This window comes from Lissotriton vulgaris, chromosome 6 (genome assembly GCF_964263255.1).
Source record: "Lissotriton vulgaris chromosome 6, aLisVul1.2, whole genome shotgun sequence".
Lineage (NCBI taxonomy): Eukaryota > Metazoa > Chordata > Amphibia > Caudata > Salamandridae > Lissotriton > Lissotriton vulgaris.
The window spans coordinates 796,864,586-796,886,923 of NC_141694.1; positions in this window are offsets into that span (position 1 = coordinate 796,864,586).

Consider the following 22,338-nt stretch of genomic DNA (forward strand, 5'->3'; position numbering starts at 1 on the left):
TGATTTTTCTGGGAGTGTGCTGCAGTATCAATGATTGGCTACGTTCGACATACCCAGCTGGAAGTACATTTCCACCATTTCCACCTGTTTTGACATTTTTAGGGGTGTAGTATTTTGTGAAATATGATGGTTGTACTATTTTGTGGGTGTGCTTTGTATTAAAATGTCCCTCCCAATCCACTACTTAAATTCCCCTTAACCCCACCTGTTTTTAATTAATTATAGCACATTTTCCCATCACTTCTCCAATCCCTCCCACATTTAATATAAAGTAATGCACTTGCATGTGAGGAGATCTTCAACACCATTACAGAGGTCTCCACACAAAAATAATAGGAGTGGGGAGGGGGGGGGGGGGTCTCTGGCCATATGTTTGTGAATTGCACTTTGTAGTTTGTGGGTAGTACTACGTTACACATTACAAAATGCAATTGGTGAATCAAGACCCTTGAGTTCATACTGAGTAGAAATACGCTGAACATAGAAACCAGAGCATGTCCTAGTGTTAATCCAGCTCAATTCTTCAATTGATATATGAGAAAGATATGTAATATCTAGAGGACAATGAAGCCATTTGTAGTGCCTTTGTTCTTGCAAAGGAGCAAGGTGGTATTAAAGTTCATGGAATTTAAAGGTAGAAATAAAAGCATACTCAGTGAGACATTGATTTCCAGACACCCTGAAAATAGAAAAGCTAAGTAAACAAACTTGACTATCAAGCAAAGCACAGAGCTAGCCTTAACAGTCTCTCTCACACGTTCTTCCTGGCCTCCACCACTTATTCTCAAAGTAAGTCACAATAAATGGTCTTTAGAAGTCAATGTTTTTTCAAATATTTCACCTCAGTTTTTATCCTGTAACTTAATCAAATTTAAGGGGTCTATTACAATAGTGGGCTGACAAAGTCCGCCCGCCAACGCTTTGGCAAATTGGACCGGCTGCTATGTGTCCTGCAAATCCTATTAGGATGTACCCACCACACTGACGGGCGCATCCTACATTTTTAACATTGTGGCGGGCGGTGCTTTCAGCAGCACCCGCGGCAATGTTAAAAAGGCAGTTGTGCATTTGCATGCACAGCATGGCAGGCACTGCAGGGGGGAGCCACAGGTACCCCCATGTGCCCCTCTCACCACCCAACACTCTGGGGGCCCGCAACAGGCCCCCACATCGAGACTCCGCATGTCTTTCCATGTTGGCGATAGGCACATCCCCTCCTGCATCTTGATATGGATGGCGGTGTCTTGCAAACATCGCCACCATATCAATCCCCTTTTTCACCCGGTCTCCTGTTTGACCAGCGGAAAACCGGCAGGCGGTCTTTCCGTCCGCAGGGGTCCCCCCGCCATCCTAATATGGCGGGGGAAATGGAAGGCGGGCAGTGAATAATGGCGGGCGGATCGCCAGCGCCATTCGAGTTTGCCTTCTTACTGCCTCCATGTCTTTAAAGGTAGATTTTCCCCACATGACCTAGGAAAATCAGATATGTAATGTACACTGCTTTTCAGTTCTTCACTATTGCATCTTATCCAATGACTATTTGTGTGCTCCAGTTTATGTCCCTTGCTCTCATGTATGCAGTGGTCAATACAGTAATTCTAATAATATGACCCGCATATTTTTCTACAAACATTGCCCACCATCTATAACTGTTGTAGAATGTCATGTTTTTTATGGGCCGCTTTTTATGCTAGAAAAAACATTTCGCTAGATGATAGGATTAATTATGAATGATACTGGATAAATGATTAATTGTTTTATGACGCTTTAATAACTGGTTATCACTATTATTTTATATTACATGATAAAATATGGTTTTTAACAACAACAAATATTTAAATAATCTGTTACTATGAATTATAATAGGAGATTTGAATAGGAATATATGACGGACCCTGCGTTGAGATTTTTACACTCCTTCATTTCTTCTTTTCTATGTTTTAAACTGGACGTATAAAACTTAATTAGGGCTGAGACAAATGGGGATCAATATGATCAATGAATACTTAAATGAAATTAAATGAATTGATTTTAAAATGTATTGTAGTCAATGACGTGGGATTTTTTAACTGTATTTTATGTGTTTCTTTTGATCTGCTTTTATGGTCTAATTTATTTAGATCAAATAAAGCTGCTACTTGATTTGACCTGCATATTTTAATAGATTTAAAGTTTAAGAAATATCTTTCTTGTGTTGCAATGATGTGATCACATTCCTCCCTTTTCCAGTGGTGTATGCCACCTATCTAAGGTGGTAGAGCGGCCAGGGGGTGGGGGTTGGGTAATAAAATAAAAATAAAAATGTACCTGCATCTTCGCTCCCGCTGACTCTGCCGGCCACCAATTTGCTCCTCTTGTCTGGCTTGAACTGCATGGGCCCTCAAAGCGCAGACTCCCCACCCAAGCCAGACGCTGCTCTCATGCTATGAGAGCAGTGCCAGGATTGCTCTGAGGGGCCTTGTTTGCCACTCAGACGGTGCCTGGGAGCCTGTGGCTTTTCTCCAACGCAGCTTTGCAACACAGCTAGGTTAGAGAAACGTAAGTGCGCATGTCTGTTTGGCTGGCATAAGACTGCCGGCCAAACTGACATGCACACTCATAAGTTCACACTGCTGCTCCTTCCTGCCATACCCAGGCCGGACCCACCATTTTATTAATTGCTTGGACTCCGAATCCTTCTCAGCACAGACAGTAATACATAAAATACTAATAACAATGTGTTATTATAATTTTATGTATCATCTGATGGCTCTGGAAAACGTGGCAATGCTCCTCTGCCATTACAGAGGAGCAGTAATTGCCCTTTTCATTGTATGAACACACCAGTGACACCTGTGACAAGCTAGCAATCTGGATTAAATCCTTGTAATAACTTTACTCATAACAGACTGTTTCCTATTGCCCTTTTGGTGATGCTGTTCTAAAAGTGTCTATTTCTCCTATCCATTGGGATCTCGGACACCATGAAAAGGAATCCTAAATTACCCAACATTATAATATCAGACACATTTTAAGGTGTTCAGTGTAAACTGGCTACATGTTTTGTAAAGATGACCTCTTGGGAGTGTCATCTTTAAAATGCATATTATTTAGCTAATTTACATTGTGTTATGCAAATAATAATAATATTATTAATAATAAGATTAACCTTTATTATTATTATTATTATTGTTATTATAATCATCATCATTATTATTATTATAGTGGGTCTGTCAGCATTTGAACTTGTGATCTGAAGCTGTGTTGGACTTGGCCCCTCCTGTTTCTAACCCCGTTTTATTGATTGTAGGACTCTGCACCCTTTACCACTGCTAACACATGGTAATGTTTTGGGGTTCTCTCCTTTAAACATAGTAAATAGGCTCACACCCAATTAGAACATTAGATTGTCTTGCAAGTCCCTAGTAAGGTGGTACTAGAGGTTCCTAGGACCTGTAAATTAAATGGTACAAGTGGGTCTGCAGGAACCATTGTGCCACCCAATTAGGAAGACTTTTCAAACATGCATCAGGCCAGCCATTGCTGCTTGTGTGTGCAGTACCTTTTAGTTTTACATGTCCTGATAGTGAAAACTCCTAAATTTCTTTTCCACTACTGCAAGGCCTCCTTCTCCCAAATAATAAGATTGGGCTCCAATATTACAATTAATAAGTGATAACATTTGTGTTGGAGTAGGTAGGAATGTCATGTTGGGTGGCTGAGGAATTGCAATTAAAAATCCTCCTTAAAGGGAAAGCCTGATTTACAGTCACAATTCTGAAAATTCCACATTTAGAAAGTTGTCATTTCCTTGTCCTAACCACGTGTTTCCTGCTACCTGTCCCTGGGTCGCATGACTAGGTGAAGGTGGCAGTTGGCCTTTGTGTATTCATCTCAGACAGCTTCATGAGAGAGAGTCTGAGTGTTGGCACGATGTACCATTCTGTCTATATGGGAGGGGGCAGAGATGTCACCTTCCACACTTTCACTTCAAAAAACACTGGCCGACATCACAGAAAAAATATTTCACACTAGCCTATTGTGCCCCCAGAGCAGAATGGAACAGTGCAGGGAGGCATGGACTTTCAGACACCTTTTTAGGGGGAAACTTCCCCCACTTCAAAGTGAGCACCAGGCATAAAGAGGGATCCCTCTGAACCAATTTTCAGTACACTCCTGGACCTGTGAATACTACAGAAGAAGTATTGTCTGCTGCTTGCTGCTTGAGGGCTGCCCTGCTTGCCAAGAATGAAGACTGGACTTGTACCCTTCATCCCAGGCTGAAGTGACTACAAGGGTCAACTGACTGACTGTTCTGAGCTATAGGGGCATTCGCTCCAGAGGCCTCCCTGCATATGCCCTGCTGACCTGCTGCCTGGACCTGCAATTGGAACTGCTTGAACCCAGCTGGTCTCTGCTAGATTGAGTTCCTGATCCCCAAGAGGTGCTCCTAAGGTCCTGAACCCTTGGTGTGACATTAATTGGGCTCCTCATTGAAGAAAGATAGAACTCTTGAAATTGTGACCTCTTTGCAATCACGAATGAACCTGTTTTCACCAAGATCTTGCTGCCCGTGCCGACTGCTGACATGAAGCCCCAGAGAACCCTACTCTTCGGGCCACAGAGACTGCCAATCACGAGCGGCAATGCAAGATCTGCACTTCACGCAACAGCATCAATGGTCCGCAGTGACTGCCAATGCAAATCTTCAGCAATGACCATTTGTAACACCCACAGGATCTTCGCACTACAGCAATAACCCGACCGTCTACGAAGCCCTGCCTGCTCTTCGTGCTACAGTGTCGACCAGTCGCAATGCTCTCCCAGCTCCTCGCAGCCTTCTCTACCACAAACTGGACTCTTCACACTAACCTTTAGAAAGTAACTCTCTAAGTGGGACTAACCTGGTCCTTGTATCCTGCCCATGCTCCATTGTGGTCAGCCTGACTTTGTGACCTCTGCCCAGTCTCACATGACCTTGAGTGGTGCTTTGTGTTTTTAGACAATAAACTTACCTTAAATCTTTAAAAGTGCATAACTCAGGTCGTACCTTTTGGATTTTTGGGGTATCAAGTAATGTATTAAATTTTACTAGAGTTTTCCCAATTTCTGTGAACTTTCTCTTGTAGTGTGCTTCCACTCTATTACTGTTTAAGTGCTGCACATTGCCTCTAAGTTAACCCAGACTGCATTGTGCCAGAGGGTTAAGCACAGGTTACTTTAGGGACTGTTTGTGTTGTTCACCCTGACAAGAATTGGGGCAATTTCTTGAGAAGAGCTCACACCCTACTCAACCAACAACCCAATTTCTCACACTGAGTTATAATTTCCAGCTGTCCTTGTGTCTTCCGTCAGTCTCCTCATGTGCTACCTGTCTTCAGTACTGGTTGTCTGAGACGCCCCCAATTAAAATCCCATTTGTGTTGTAGTATAAATATTTCAAATATGAATGAAGCACTTAAGAAGAAGAGCAATTAAATGCCCAATGGCGGCTCGCATAGGGCGTGCTGCGGGGCGGTGAGGCGGGGGAGGGGCAGGGTGGAGGGGTAGTAAACCTGAACATACGATGGAACGGAGGCATGTAATAATTACTTCCCTCTGTTCCGTCGTATGTCCGAGTTTACTACCCTCCGCCCTGCCCCTCACCCGCCCCACCCCACTACCCGCAGCACGCCCTATGCAAGCCGCCACTGTAAATGCCCTTCCTTCTACCATTGTAGAAGCTAACCATCTCTTTACAATAGAGAGCTTAAGGGACCTGCTCTTCTCTCTGTGGTGTTTTTGGATCAAGTCATTAAGCAGTATTGTTAAAATGAGCTGAATAAAGAGCTTTACAATTTTATGGAATTTTAGGCATTAGATGTAACCTACAAGAGATATTTACTGTCCTTAATCCATTTCCAAGCTCCTGTAAATTTCACAGCTCTCAAAATCTTGTTGTCAGTGTCCCAGGCTGCAGATTATAATTTGAAGAAAACATCCCCCTTCCCTCCCAATCAACAGAACCAGGTGTTATTTTTTTTTTAAAGACTTTGTTCTAAACTCAACAATGCTCTCAACTCGATTGCTAGAACTATTGAAGTCTCTCTTTTTCTGTAAGGTTAGCCCCAGATTATTATACCTTCCTAGTGAATCACAGGGGTGGGCTGACAGGTCTAAAACCTTTTTTTAAGTTGCAATGTAATTTTATCAAAATAACTTAATTGAAAAATATTGCATGATATCAGCAGCATACCGGCATGGATTTACTTGCAATAAAGAAATAGGTGTCTTGAGGTTTATGAAAAGGGGAAATGTTCCTTGTTTTGTAATGTTTAGAAACAGCCTTGGTGAACTTCTAAGGTCGAAAGGGAACAGCAGTTCATTGATTAAAATAAAACTATGGAACTTAAACTGTGCTCCAGTCAACGCACATGCTGCAGGGAGGGAAGCTGCTGACGTCATAATTACAGTCTACAAGAAGTAGCTCAGTTCTTTTACAACCTGCTCCGAGGCCAAACATGCACAATGAATTTCTAAATTATTGTGGCACATTCCTGGTTTAGTGGATCTTTCCAGAGGTCAGTGTAAACAACAAGGATATCTCACAGGCAGGACAATCACAATGCTTGCAACAGGTACTGAGATGCATCACCAGCTGAGTACACCAGTCACTGGTGGATAGGCAACAAGTGGCAAATGAATTCCATGCCATTACCCAGTTCCCTCAAGTATTAGGTGTCATTGATTGAAACCATGTGCCACTTCTGCCACCCAACCACAGGCAACACTATTTCCACAACAGACACCGCAGGCATGCCGTTAACATACAAGCTGTCAACAAATCCATAGGCTGCTTTACTGATGTATAAGCTGCCTTTCCTTGAAGAACACACAACAGCTACATCTTTTAATCGTGACCTCTTGCATTTTCAAATGGCCGCTGAGAATTGTTTAGTGATATGTGGTTAATAAGTAAGTGTTATTGACTCATACTGGAGCAGCATACTCACCCCATTTACACCATTGTTTGCATGCATATATAGCATGGTTAGAGCTCTTATATCTAAGTTCCTGTTTGACATCATACGTGTTTGTAAGTATTAGAAATGGAGTTTCTGGGTGGCTAGGGTATGCACCTAAGCAAGGTAGAACCCTCTGAAAGATAACCTGTGCTCACTCCCTGGTAGCTTGGCGCAGAGCAGGCAGACTCATCATCAGAGGCAATGTGCAAAATATTTGTGCAACACTTAGGGCAGTAAAACAGTGAAACCAGTACTCAAAAATAATCCACACCAGGTTAGAAAAATAGATCTTGATTTAATGAATAAGGCAGACCAAAATGACAAAAGTCCAATATGAAAATCACGAGATATGTAATTTTAAATAATTCAGGTGAAAAAGCAGTATTTCAAGACTGGCCATTCAGGGTCAGTGTTTAGGCAGTTAATGGAGAGGGAGCGCTGTGTCTAACGTGGGGACCACAGTAATGAAAGTACACAAAGCTGTTCCTCTAAAGTACTCCTGGTTATGTGGACTACCAGTGTTAGTACGTCGAGAAGTGTCTGAGTGAGGAACACAAATACAGCCTCCTAGCCATTTGAGGGGAAATAAATATTGTGGGTGCTCCCTTCACTGGATTTTACGGTACTGCTACAGGTTTCCCCCACAAAACCACTGTCTCTGCTTCTTAGGGCAGGGAGATTTGGTGCCTCCCTCTGAGAAATCAGAACACAAGTGAGTTTTCCTCCTAAATAGATCACAATTCATACACTTTCCAGTACGGCGTTCAGGCCCCACGAAGGGGTGTGCAACTATGCAGGAACAACAGGAAGTGATGTAGTGCGGGGAATACATTGTGCCCTCGAGTGGCTAGGACCGTGCAGGTTTTTTTTGTTACAGTACTTTACATTTGGAGAGAGCAGCACAGACGGCCTCTGGCGAGGATCTCTGTGGGGGACTCCAGCGTGGTGATCCCCTCACAGGCAGCGGCTGGTTGGCACTCGAGCAGTACCGCAGTGACATCCTGGCGGTATGGGGGATAGGTCACGTGATTACTGCAACAGCACCTCCCAACCGGAAGGGGGGAAGGCTGAAGCCCCGGGACTCCACAGTGGTTCCTCAGAAAGGTTGAAGGCGGTGACAGGTGAAAACAGTCAGTTCTCTGATGCGCGGGCTCCCAATCCTTCTGGTTTCCAAGCAACCGGGAGAGGCCTCCATGCTGCCACTCCACCACGATACTCGCAAAAGGTGCCAAAAATCTCCAGCACTCCTCCTTGATGCTTGTAAAAACAGGATCGCTGGGGCCAGCAACAAGTCAAAGAGGCAGCTCAATGCAGAGAGTGTGGTACAGGGCTCAAGTAAAGCACCACACTAGATTCCATGGCAATGATAAGGCAAGCTCCTGGAACTTGGAGCACACAGATAAAAAATGGGTTGGAGCTTGGGGTCCTTGATGTCCCAGGGACTCCTAGGAAAACAGGAGCAAGCCAGCAAGACCTTGGAGGTCTTGGGTGCAAGTGGATGTAGAGGGTTGGATCCTCCCACTATCACTGCAGAGACGGCAGGCCAACACAGCAGAGCACAATGCAAAGTGGCAGTTCCTCCTGACACACAGCAATCAACTTGTAGCAGGCCAACACAGCAAAGGAGAGGCAAAGTTGCACTCCCTCCTGGTAGTGTAGCTATTACTAGTAGCAGATTCACCTCGGAACCTCCAAGTGAACTAGTTTAGGGGTGTCTGAGGTCCAGCACTTATACCAAAAGGTGTCTTTGAAGTGGGGAGACTACAAAAGAGGCCTTCGATCCTCATAAGGTCCCTGCCCTCCCTTCCCTGGATCCAGACACACTCCAGGGGAGTATGCAGCTCTTTGTGTGGAGATAGATATATCTCTCTTCAGGAGCATGTGTCAGCCCCTCTCTCCTAATCTACTACAGGTAGGCCCATAAGCCTGGTGATGGGCCATCAGGATGCTAAAGTCAGACCTCAGCTCCCATTGTGTGACTGTCTTAAAGGAATGCACAAAGCACATCTGTCACTTTGACTCAGACGTGAATTTAGAAATAGGCAGAGGCACAAGTGGGTTAAATGTAAGAAAATGCCCACATTCTACAAGTGGCATTTTAAGACTTGCAATTATAAAACAACAGAGGTGACATACATGTAATAAAAGGGAAGGTTTGGGCCTGGTAAATAGTTTAACTTGCTAGGTCAAAATGGCAGTTTAAAACTGTACACACAGGCTCCGCACTGGCAGCCTGAGCCATATTTAAATGATTGGAGTACAGACCATATGCTCTTTATCACTGGTTAGCTGTGGTAAAGTGTCCAGATTCCTAAAGCCTGCAAAACTTAAGTCAGCAGAATTGGAGGACTGGAGGCAAAAAGTCAGGGGTAAACCATGCCAAGGACGCCAGGTCTAACAGTAAGGCTTACATTGCACAAGTTATTTTTGCTACACTTCGAATAACAGTGTACTTTTACTGTGTTGAATATACAAAAATGTTAATATTTAATGTTGAAGTTACGTGTCTTGTGTTATGTTATGTTATTCTGAATTTGTTAAGCGCACGGGTACCCAGAGGTTTCATGGCGCTAGTAGTGAGGAGAAATAACAAAACAGTTAACCTAACCTGAGGCTTGCTTGAATAACCAGGTCTTCAGTGCGCCCCTGAACTCCATGAGATTAGTGCATCTCCTGAGCGACACGGGGAAAGAGTTCCAGACCTTTGGAGCAAGATGAGTGAATCGGCACCCACCAAGACGTTTCCGTTTAAAAGAGGGCAGAGTGAGAAGGGATAGATGAGCAGAGCGGAGGTTGCGAGTCGGCTCATGTTTGATTATAAGGCTGTTAATGAACATGGGGCTTTTTCCGTGGAGGGCCTTGAAGGCCAAGCATCCTACTTTGAATGTTACCCTTTGGGCTATAGGTAGCCAGTGAAGAGTGACCAGCAGTGGTTTCGCCGAACTCCTACCGTGGCTTTTGAAGATTAATCTGGCCGTCTGATTTTGCACAATTTGCAAGCGTTTAGACAAAAACAGGGGAAGGCCTAAATAGATAGAATTTGAAGAATCTAATCGGGAGAGGACCAATGCAAGAACCACCTGAATGAGGACACGGTGCATGAGTAAATGGGCAATTTTCCTAATTTTGCGTAACTCAAAAAAGCTGGACGATATCACCGCTCCCACCTGGCTTTTCAAAGAGAGATCGGAGTTGATGGTGATCCCGAGGCTTTTCACCAAGGGAGAGGGAGAGGGAGGAGATCCCATTGTTGTCGGCCAGAAATGAGGGCCCCAGCTGATCGAACTTTTACCCGGGAGTACCAACTCGGTCTTCCCGGGGTTAAGTTTTAAGTGGTTCAACTCCATCCACCGTTGAATGTGCAGCATGGTAGCCTGAAATTCCGCGGCGGAGTCGGTTGAGTCCAGTGGGAAAATTAGCTGCAGGTTGTCAGCATAGTTGTAAATCGTAACCCTCCTGTTTTTTAAAGAGTGTAATAGAGGTTTAAGGTATAAATTAAACAGGAGGGCGGACAATGACGAGCCTTGCGGGACGCCACAGGTGGTCGATAATTTGGGCGCTGTGAAGTTCCCGAGCTTAACTGCCTGGGACCGGTCGCTCACGAAAGACTTCACCCAGCCAAGGGCCGAGCCTCGCAGGCCGGCTTGTTTGACACGGTGTAATAAGATGGTATGGTCCACCGTGTCGAACGCTGCCAACAGGTCCAGAAGCACCAAGGCCTGATGTATGCCCCTGTCGGCATTAGACCTCATTGTGTCAAGGACTGCCAGGATCACTGCCTCGGTTGAGTGCGCCTGGCGAAAGCCGGCTTGGTTAGGCTCCAGGTAATCAGAAGTTTCAATGAAGTTGGAAATGCAGCTGGCCGCATGGGCTTCCAGGATCTTTGCTCCACAAGAGAGGAGGGATATGGGCCGATAGTTCGAGAGATTAGAGGAATCGGCCCCCGGTTTTTTAATTAATGGGACCAGCATTGCATTTTTAAACGAGCTGGGGACTATTCCCTGAGCTAGGGACTCATTCAAGAGGGGGAGTATGCTGAGCGGGAGTGCTGAATAGACTTCCCTCAGTACATGCGGAGGGCAGGAGTCGTTAGGAGAACCGGACCTTACACGGTTCATCAGTTCTGCTAACCTTAATTGGTCTATCAGAGGGAAAGCCTCGAATTCGGACGGATTTCTGCAGATGTCCTCTGTGGCCGCCGTGCTAGGATTGTTATGGATGCTTTCTTTTATGATGGCGATCTTATCCTTAAAGAAATTATTAGGCTGATTACATAGCTTTTGCGTGGGTGCTTGGGAGGGGGAAGTTCTAGCATCATTACATAGATCGTTCGCAACCCTGAAGATTTCTCTAGATTTATTTTGTGCATTCGAAATTTTTTCGGAGAAGAATGCTGCCTTTGCAAATAGAATGGAGTTCTTGTAATTCCTGCGGGCAGTCGTATAAGATATTCTATCCTCGTCTGAGTACCCGTGTCTCCATTTTCTCTCCGATTGACGCAATTCTAATTTTTGTTTTTTTAAATCTGCCGTGAACCACCTGTGGGCATCCATGCGACGGGCAAGTGAAAATTTGGAGAGTGGAACATGCTCGTTGCAGGCTGCCAAAAGCCAGTCAGTAAGATCTTTTTCCATAAGATTAATGTCTAGGGAGGGTGCTGGAATAGAATTAGCCAAAGTGGATAGAAAATCTTGAGTGTTTAATGATCTCCATTTCCCTACTACCCCTCCGGCGGGGACGGGGGCCTTCGCGTGGCCGTGAAGAGTGTAAGAGAATTGCAGTAAGTGGTGATAGGACCAAATACAAGGGGTTGCCATTGGGATGGACAATGGGACATTGTGAGACCAAATCTGGTCCAGGATGTGTCCCTTTTCATGAGTGGGGGTCAGGACTGACTGAGAAAAGTTCAAATGGGAGAGTAGCTCAAAGAGTTCCATGGCCTGAGGCCCTGCTGCTGGGTCCTTGTACCAGTAATTTAAGTCCCCAATCAACAACACTTTATCATAATTGACAGCTAGGCCAGCCATTTGCTTGCTAAAGGAGACCGGAAAGGTGGGCATAGCCTTAGGTGGTCGATAGATCAATACCAATACCATAGTTCTCTTGTCTGTGTCGGATTTAATTACAAGGTTTTCGGTGTCTGGGAGATCCAAGGAAGGTAATGTGGTGAACTTATGATCTTTGTGAATGATGGCGGCGACGCCACCCCCAAGCTTTCCTGGTTCTCTGTTCACTGATAGTATATAGTAGTCTGCCGGGAGAGCTGCAAGGACATCCGGTAGAGAGTTTTCGGTAAGCCAGGTTTCGGTAATAAGTAGCATGTCCGGTCTATCAGAGTTGAGAAGTAGAAAGATATCTACTTTATGTTTTACCATTGACCTTGTGTTTAAGTATAGGCAGCGAAGTGTAAGGTCATTAGGCCTCAAAGTATTTCTAGTAGAGTAAGAGCCCTGGGAAGTTAAATCAGAGGAGGCCTGGGTTACCTGGGGGCGGCAGATGTTATTGGCCGTTAGGCAGGAGCGTGTGGCGGAATCCAGGCTGGGGAGGTGAGAGTGTTGTAGAGAGCAGAGTTCCCGGGAGGTGTAGCTGTAATTTTCACCATTCTGCCAAGTCCCTAGGCCCGACCTGGCGCGGACGGGCGCAGACGGGCTTGCCTTAGGCGCGCCCGCTGCGCTCGTCCGCTGCACGTCCTGGAAATGCACAAAGTTATAGGGAGAGAGGGGGCGTGGCCTGGCGATAGTGGGCGTGGCCCGGGGAGATGGTGGCAAAAAGAAACGTGACCCGCGGCAGCGCTAAAATCCGCTGCGTGGGGAAGCCCAGATCATGACCAACCAATGTATCTTTACCAGGAAAAGGGAAGTGGTGAGTAAAAGCACACAGTATCACAACCAAATAATTAAAATTTAACAGCGTTTCTCCTGGCTGCCGCCTCAGGAGTTAGGTATCCTCTGGGCGCGCTCATGATCAGCGCGACTTAAATACCTCAATGCGGGGGGGCGTGGCCTGGCGATAGTGGGCGTGGCCCGGGGAGGTGGCGGCAAAGTAAAAACACACAGTATCACAACCAAATAATTAAAATATTTAGCAGCGTTTCTCCCGGCTTCTGCCTCAGGAGTTAGGTCTCCTCTAGGCGCGCTCGTAATCAGCGCGACTTCAGTACCTCAATGCGGGGGGCGTGGCCTGGCGATAGTGGGCGTGGCCCGGGGAGATGGCGGCAAAAAGAAATGTGACCCGCGGCAACGCTAATATCCGCTGCACGGGTAAGCCCAGATCGTGACCAACCAATGTATCTTTACCAGAGAAAGGGAAGTGGTGAGTAAAAGCACACAGTATCACAACCAAATAATTAAAATTTAACAGCGTTTCTCCCGGCTTCCGCCTCAGGAGTTAGGTATCCTTGTGGGTGCATAATCCTTAGTTATGGGCACAAAATTCTGAGCAAGCTATTCTTCCCCTCTAGCATGTCTATGTAAGGCAGCATGGTGGCTGTCTGGTGTCAGAGCTGGAGGAGCTGGCATAGTCCAATCATGCCCCTAGGCTCTTTTCTAAGAAATACTTCCTGTATTATGCGGCTGGTATATATGTTTTCAATTCAGGACTGATGAGGTTTATCCCTTTGTAATTTAAATAACCACTATTACAAATGGAAGGTGTAAATTACCCAATGCTTGGCAAAGTAGAGTAGACTGTTTGTCAATATCAATCTTTGTTACATTTACTGTTGATATATATATATATATATATATTTGTTAAGTAATTCAATGGGCAACATTTTTTTCTGTATAGACAATCATCATTGCTTCATTATGTCACCATTCCTTTTCATCAGATAGTACTGGTGAACCAAGATGAGCACAGGATCCATGGTGAAGATCAGCAAGGTCCTTAGCTATCCTGGGGCACAACCACATAGTACCACAACTGAGGAGATGGAATCAAGCATCCCGCAGGGAGAGTGCACTCGTCCAGGGACTCACTCACTCTGCTGTAAAAAGACTGGGTTGAAGCTGTTGAGCCCACTGAGGGAGGAAAGATGGATACCACTTGCCAGGAGGCAGGTGTCCCAAGAGCAGGCCCGACCATCATCCATGCCTGCTGCCGCCCAATAATCACTCCAGGGGCCCCCATTGCAATGGAGTCTCCAGCTGGAACTCTTGTACTACCCAATCCAACTCCTCCTTCTCCTCAAAGTATGGAATAGTATATACTGTGGCAGAGTAAATCTTTCACTCCAGACACATTTGAACCCTCACAAGTCGACCCACTTCACATGTCTCAATCACTGCTTTCACTGAGGATAGGAGGTAGACAATTGTTGGTCATCTAACAATCTCTCAGGATGTGAAGTAAATGATGGTTGCAATGAGGACCAGCCGAAGATGCTAGTTGACTAGAATTGTAGTGTAGTTCCTATTTTCCCAATAGGCCCTGTGCATTGGAATAACATAAACAGCAGTTTTGACGTAGAAGTGCGGTCTTCCAGGTCTCTACTGGCTATGCTAAACTTAATTGGGTTTGTTACCAACTAGCTCAGAGGTCACTGGAAACTTTCTTGACTGAATAGGAAGTGATCAGCTTCCCTGGTACAGACAAGAAGGGATTCAGTTTTCCAACAACCGCATAAACATGACAACTTTGCTCCTTAGAATAAGAGTCAATCTCTAGAGTCGTGTGAAACAATAGACAGTTATTTTACTCAGTCAGTTGTGCAGATTACTTTCACCAAAATGCAGAGAAATAGAGAGACGTGCGTTTTCAATAAAAAGGTATTATTTATTGAACAGTCTTTCTTCTCATGCAAGAGAAATGAATTGCCACAATTGCAAGACTAGTTATTATAAAAAGTGCGTACAGTAAAATGAGGATTGCGAAATAATACTGTAAAAGCATTGATATGGTTTCTTAGCCATACAATGGTTAAAATGAATAAAATATATACATTCATATATACATTTAGCTAACGTACTCAACTGGTGCTTCTAACTACTCCTACCCCAGTGTACCTGACCTAAGCCTAATACTTGGGAGGGAGTAAGTAAGTAGCAGTTTTAGTTAAGTTGGTTTTGCCAAGGTTTGCTTCAAGAATTCTCTCCAAGGGTTTAGTCAACACCATACCTCTGGAATAGAATGTTGGAGGTCTTGTATCTCTCAGCGCGTCGAGGAGGAGGAGGGGCAGCGTCCGTGGGCAGCTTGTATCTGCTGGGCTCTGTAAGGGACAGCTGTTCTGCTCCTGTATTCACCACACCATCGCTATCATCGATGTCGTTGAGGCAGCGTTTGCTTAAGGCAACGTTGGTAATATTTATACCTGAAAGGTGCCTGGTTTGACGTAAGTTTTTGGACATAAGATGTCAATAAAGATGTCACTAGGAAGTGATCGTCTCTTAGTGCTCATTAGAGTTCTATTACTAATCAAAACATAGCAAGCGGGGTTTTCCCAGGTTGCTGAGTTTTATCTTGTTGAAGAACTCGGAGTGTAATCTAGGAATCTTAGATAGTGGCTTCTGCTGTGTCATTTGCTCTAATGAGCTGCAGAGGAAGAGATTCTGAAATGTGGCTCTTATCGTGTTAGGCCAGAGACGAGTTTCTGAAATATCACTCTTGATCGTTCATGCCATTATAGGGGTATAAAGGGATTATAGCCGTATAGGGGCAAAAGGTCATAGTATTGATCGGGGTCCTAGATTAGAACGCGACACCCACTCCACGAATTTATGTCCATCAACTTACTAAAAACTATAGCAGAAGATGCATGTGTAACATTACCCACCCCAAAATACATATTCGCATTTGAAATGGCGTATTTGAAATACATGGATTTTACTGTACGTCTTTAAGCAAAGAAATCATTCAAAATTATAGCATATGTAATCAGTGAACGATCTTGCGAAAAATGACACATGAAATATCTCTTTATACAGAAAAGAAGGGCGAGATAATTTCATCACATAGAAATGCAATTGCTGTAACATTTGCTAGAGGCTGATGTAAAGTTATTATATCTCTAGATTTACCTAAAAAATAGAAGTTCTGTTCTTTATGAATAGGTCTACTTTAAGCAAAGAATTTAATGCCAGAAAAAAGGTAAATATTTTGAAAAAATGTTCAATTAAAAAAAAAAAAACTTTCTTGGTGAACGGGGGAATAGAGTTCCAACGCTTTTTCAGTAGTTTTTGTTGATCAAAACTGAAGGCCGAATTCAGAGTTCATGGGAACGCTGTGTGTCGGAATGCTTTTCAAAATTATTGTTTCTGTTCAGGGGAGAACATCATATCAGACAGGCTCTCAAAAAATTGGTCTACAAAATCAGGTGACAATTTGACCAAGTTCGATAGTGCTGTAACTTGGCAGGTGTGAGAATGATTGCTATCATCAAAGTCTGGATCAGCAATGCTCACAGAAGGTCGTACCTGGGTGATGTCACTTTTATTTCTCGCTCCACTGTTACCACCTAGTCGTAGCACAGGAGTCTCAACGAATGCCGTCATCAGGATTGGTAGCAGCTGGGGACAACACAATGCGTGAGCCGTTACAGGACTTAGCAAAGTATCGATATCCATTGGTACTGCTGATGGAAGTGCAAGACAGGTGTCCAACACACATTCATCTCCGCATAGCATACATCGAAGCACAGGTAAGATGCAGGTCTGCCATATAGGTCTGAATGAAAGAAACCATATCATGTTCAGATCTCTCAGCCTGGCCAATCCAAGGACTCTAGTTATTCGGTCCCGGTAGCGTATTGCTAGGATCGTTTCTTCCATTCCTGCCGGAGTCATGTCTGAATTTTGGCTTGCCATATCGGAGCAGGAGGGTCAAAAATAAAATGCCTGCTACAAGTCCCAAAATCAGGGGTATGCCGCCAAAGACTGAATGGACAAAATTAGGAATGATTCCTAGAATTGCTTTGAATGGTGTTAACAGTCCCGTAAAAATGGTCTTAAATACGCCTGGGATGCCTATGGCACTCGACATGTTAAGAATTTGGCTAAGCATTTCTGTGAAATGCACGGGGCAGCTTGTTGATAAAAGGTCATGAATCTCTGATGTTGTCCTTGCAACTAGGAGATCATACGTCTCTTTTGATGACGTGATGGGCACTGTTGTCTGCAAAAGCACAGACTTCATTCTGCTTAAAGTATCAATTCGTATAGAAGAGACGTTCAAACGAGGCTATATGGGAGTCTCCGTGTCTCCAGGGCCGTTTGGAAACAATGCTTGCATACAGCATTTGACCATGGAAGTTACGCTTACGAGATATGCTTTCCCTGGCAAAAGGCCACAACAGCTGTGATCCGTTATTAGAATGTAACTCCCATTCGAGAGTTGCTTAAAGAAAGTCTCTATCTGCATTGCAGGTGTGACATATTGGTGGCATGAAAGGTTGCTTGAATTTCCTTCACAGGCTCCGTGTAAATTAATACCTTGGCACAAAAGTATACCGCTTGGTGAATGTTTGCTGTTTTCACCACTAAGAAATACATTTTTGTTGTTGTCACTATAGCATGTGTGCGTGTCCGGTAATTTCCATGCTGACTTAATGTATCCTTTACCCAAACGTTCATACTGGCCAGTCGGTATGTATTCAAGGCAATTTTTAAATCGGAAAGTAGTTATCGGAATTGTGATAATCCCGTGTATTATCCATTCAATGACAGGACTTTCTGACATTGTCAATGGTAATCTCTCAAGTTTTTCAATGCTCAGGATTGTATAGTCTGCTCCTTTCTGTGCCAAGCTGATTTGTTTATCAGTAAGGCTAAAGATGGAAAACAATGACGTTGTGTTGATTAAAACGCCATGGCACATAGCCTGAACGAAGATTTTGCAGCGTCCAGCCTAACTGTACAATAGAACGCAATTCTGACTGGCCATGCTCTAACATTAGCAAGTCTTTGTCTATTATATCTATGGCAGATGATACAATACTGTCCAGTGAATAGATTCTGGAGGACAGAGTCATTAACCCATTGTCCACAACAGAAAGTGATTTTCCAAATTAATACGATCAATTTCTCGTATTTTTTCAGCTGTTTCAATTTGTGTGACTTTCCAAGCCTCGTTGTAAGCCGCATACACACTTGCCGCTATGAAATGTTTTTGACGCTGTTTGCGTGGTCCCAGAATGAAATCGTGCAAATCAGCACCATCTTTAAGTAAAGATAAGTGTTGCTTAATTTCTGCCAGTGTGGATGATTCTAGCCATTCAAGGCACAGCTTCCCTACACTGTATGTTGTTACTATCCCTGGATGTTGTCTCTGGTAGTATCTAGGGTCTGGTCTGGTCATTGTTAACCTCTGTGTTTTTTCCAATCAGGATGTGTTCTGTTTAGATGTAAAATTTTAGATACGTCTATTTCAATATCTGTTGTTGCATTATCAGGTATTGGCTTTGGAATAGACGGTTTGTTAAGGTCTTTAATCTTAGCTAGGCCAAGACAAGTTGTTTGGTGAATTGTGTCATTTAAGAACATTATTTGTTCTGGGATCATGCAGGCTCGAAATAATGCTTCTAGGCCTTGTACCTGCCAATCTTTTGTACCCCAGATTGTTTTCGTTTCAATGTTATTTTTCCAAAAATCAAAACCAAATGTCATCATTTTTTCATAAAATGTTTCTGAATATATCAATTTAGTATTTGTCAGCATTGTTTCCAATCCTGTTTTATCTAACAGTCTATAATAAAACGTTTCTGCATCACTGGTGTTAAACCCTGAGAAGTACTGAAATTTCTCATAGAATGTTTTAGAACTGCTTTTAGGTGGAGTAGCACAATGTTCCCATTGGTTATATTTAAAAACATTTCTAGGTTGTGCAGATTTATGCAAGTAATGACCACCATAATGTGAGAAGCAGTACATCTGTTCATAACTAGACGAACGTTGTAAATAATCATGTTCTGTAAATCTTGCTGACAACACTAAATCAGACATCATATTATTAATACTTTCAAAATCCCAATCATCAGAAAATGTACTTGGTTTTACAAAGTCACTTAAGGAAACCTTGAATTGATGAGGATATTTCAAGATTTCGACCGGACCATATATTTCATAGTCAGTTTTGTCCCATACTACCCCGCCGGGTATTGGAATGGCTGTGACATTTACTGTTGACAGTTCTCTTTTCTTCACGTGGGATGATCTGTGTGGTTTTAGGACTAAGTTGATGTTCTGACGTGCTGTGTCCATTGAATTGTAATAAACTTTCCTAAAATTAAAACTAAAATTAGGCATAGTAGGAGTATAAATACCCCTGATATAATCCAATGCTCAATCAATGGTGCATCCAGATATACTTCTTTGATTTGTTGAAAGAGTTCTGTTGCTTTTTCTTTAAAAGTCTTGGTTTCTGGCATCACTTCGGGGTCGTTTTGATCTTCAGAAAAGTTATCGAAATTGATGAAGTAGCCAGAGGCAGTTCTGTCAATAGCTGGGATTGTTCTCTCATTTTGTCTTTCGGTAGCACATTCTGATGCCACATCATTGTAGACTGGTGTTTCTTGACGAACTGATTCAATCTGTGTTTCAAGAGGCACGAGTTCCATGGCATTATTGCGTAGTCCCTCTCTGTGCACTGCAGGTTTATCAAATGTGATTAGTCTTTCAGTTTGAACCTCTTGGATTATTGCAAGTTTGGGTATTCTGTTGTTTCTCGGGAGCCCACTGGGCCTACTGTTGATTATAGGCCACATGCTTGTGGTTTTACCAGGTCGATTGATACAACTCTGTTCTCCTTTTTACCAGCAAGGGGCGGTAGTACTACTGATCTTGTTCCGTTGATTGCTAAGACAGGTACTGCTTTTCTGTAAGAAGGCCCAAATTCCTTCTTCACCGCTATTTTTTCTCTGACTAGATCCCCAATCTTTGGAATCCAGACAGGCCTTGCTGGGGCTGGTGGTGCCTCGTCAGTGGTAGTTGGCTGTTGTTTTAACTTTATGTTGCTTATGGATTTTCTTGTTTCATTACAGTCCTGTAAAACAGCCAAACGGTCTTTGATGTCAAACTCTTTATTCTTATCTTCTACCACTGATACCTGACTATCTAAGTCCTGAATGTGCATTCTAGTTCAATCAATCAATCAATCAATCAATCAATCAAAGACATTTATAGAGCGCACTACTTACCCGGAGGGTCTCAAGGCGCTTGGGGGGAGGGGGGTGCTGCTACTGCTCGAACAGCCAGGTCTTGAGCTTCTTCCTGAAGGAGAGGTGGTCTTGGGTCAGGCGCAGGTCAGTCGGGAGGGAGTTCCAGTTCTTGGCGGCCAGGTACTCTCAGCGCTCGGCTGAACAATAGTTCATATGGGCTGAAACCTTTTAGAGAATTTCTTGGCAAATTGTTAAGACTTAACTGGACACTTATTAAATGTTTGACCCACCCATCATCCGAACCTAATACCTTCGCTGTTATAGATTGCTTTATGTCCCGGTTTTTTCTTTCCACTACACTGTTCCCTTCGGGGTGTGATGGACAAGAGTATCGCAAGCCAACGCCCATGCTGGCCATGGCCTCCTTATAAGCTCGAGAGCTGAAAGCAGGACCCTGGTCAGAATGGAACATGGCAATTGCATATGTGCCGATAAAGACTCGCAGATCTTTTATAACCGTTCTGGCATCAGCCGAGCGCTGGGGCCACATTTTTTAAGTGAGTTTTAGTCTTAATAATTATTAGGACGCTGGATGGCATGTAGACAGCATTACCCTGTCTATAAATGGTAACTGGGCAACAGGCAGGACCGGTTCATTACTGCGATCCCTGTCACAGTCGGGACAGTTCTTTACATATATTTGATGTTGCACGCTCATCCCCGGCCACCAGTATACTGATTGTAATTCAGTCAGAGATTCATTCATCTGTATGTGCCTTGGACCTTCACCCATGTGTGCGTCTGCTATTGATAACTTTCTCCGGTTCATGTTTGGAATTACCCTATCCCCCACTCCAGGGATTCGAGCAAAAGGAACGGAGTTTGCATCAATTACGTATGCATAATTGAGTGGATAGTTCATGGGTAGTGGTGCACAGTCGCCTTTTACGGACGTTTTTACTGCCAGCATGGTTTCCCCGTCTATGTATTTTTCTGAACGCTTTTTTGTGGCTACGGAAGCCGGTTTAGTTGCTTCCACTATGGCTGTTTTAGCCAATAAATTCCCTGCAACGTGAACGCCATCACGTTGATGACTCAGAGTGTGTATCACGTGAGTCTTTTGTAGTTCTTTTTGTAAAAGAACTACCTGTTTCCAAAGCAATTTATGCTTGATTGTGGCACCTGTGTCATCTCTGTAATCATTTTGAACCCAGCTCTGTAACTTATTATTGTAAGAGTTGACGCAAAAATGCGAATCGCACGCGATTAGTGTCGGGAATTCACGTTCTGCATTTTCAAGCGCCATCTTTAAACATCTGATTTCAGCTCTCTGAGCCGAACAGTTTCTTACTGATTCAGTTTTTGTTATTTTCGGTCTGAATTTACAGCACAGCCAGCGACCTTTAACAATCGCGCAGGCTGCATCGTAGGATTTGTTCTCTACGTTGAAATGCTGTACAAATCTATCTGTATAGATTATACAGGCGTACTGTGGGAGAGGCAGAAGTTCGATTGGCAGAGGATATTCTTCTTCATAAGTCAAATCATTCAGTTTTTCGAATTGCTTTGCGAAATAGTATTTCACATCTTCCGCTCCAAGAGAATTTACACACTGTATCCATTTCGGATCCAGTGACACTGTAGGCAGGTTTACAGGGCTGAATAGCGCCTCGAAGGCGGATTCCGCTGTGAGGACATTAATCCTTTTGCCATGTGCTAATTCTCGTTCATTTGCTATTGCAGTTTGTACTGCTTTTACAGTATTTTCTGTGAGACTGAATGTTTTTTCTGCTTGTGTGTACAAGTGAGATTTGTAAGCTATTGGTACCTTTTCTCCCTCATTAGAGGTCAGGTACGTGAATCCGCATCTTCCTGGGATGACTCAGATTACAAGGTTGCGTGTGTTGTCACATGCTTCTAATTTTGTTTTTGCTAACATGTCTGTTTGCAGTGATCTCAAAATTTCTGTGTGTTTTTGAGTCCAAGTGATTGGTTTAAAATCAGGTTTAATTAGTTCGTAGAGAGGTTTAACCCTCTCCGCATAATTTAGAATGTAAGTTCTTCCGAAATTCAGGAAGCCTAGAATCGATTGTAAGTTCTTCAGCGTTTTTGGTGCTTGGAGTACAGCGCACTTCTCTAAGAAGTTGTCCGCTAGGCTTTTCCCTTCACTTGATAATTCGTATCCTAAAAATAATACTGTCAGATGGGCAATTCGGGACTTTTTAAAGTTGAATTTGTAACCCTCTGCTGCGGACCCAAGTATAATGG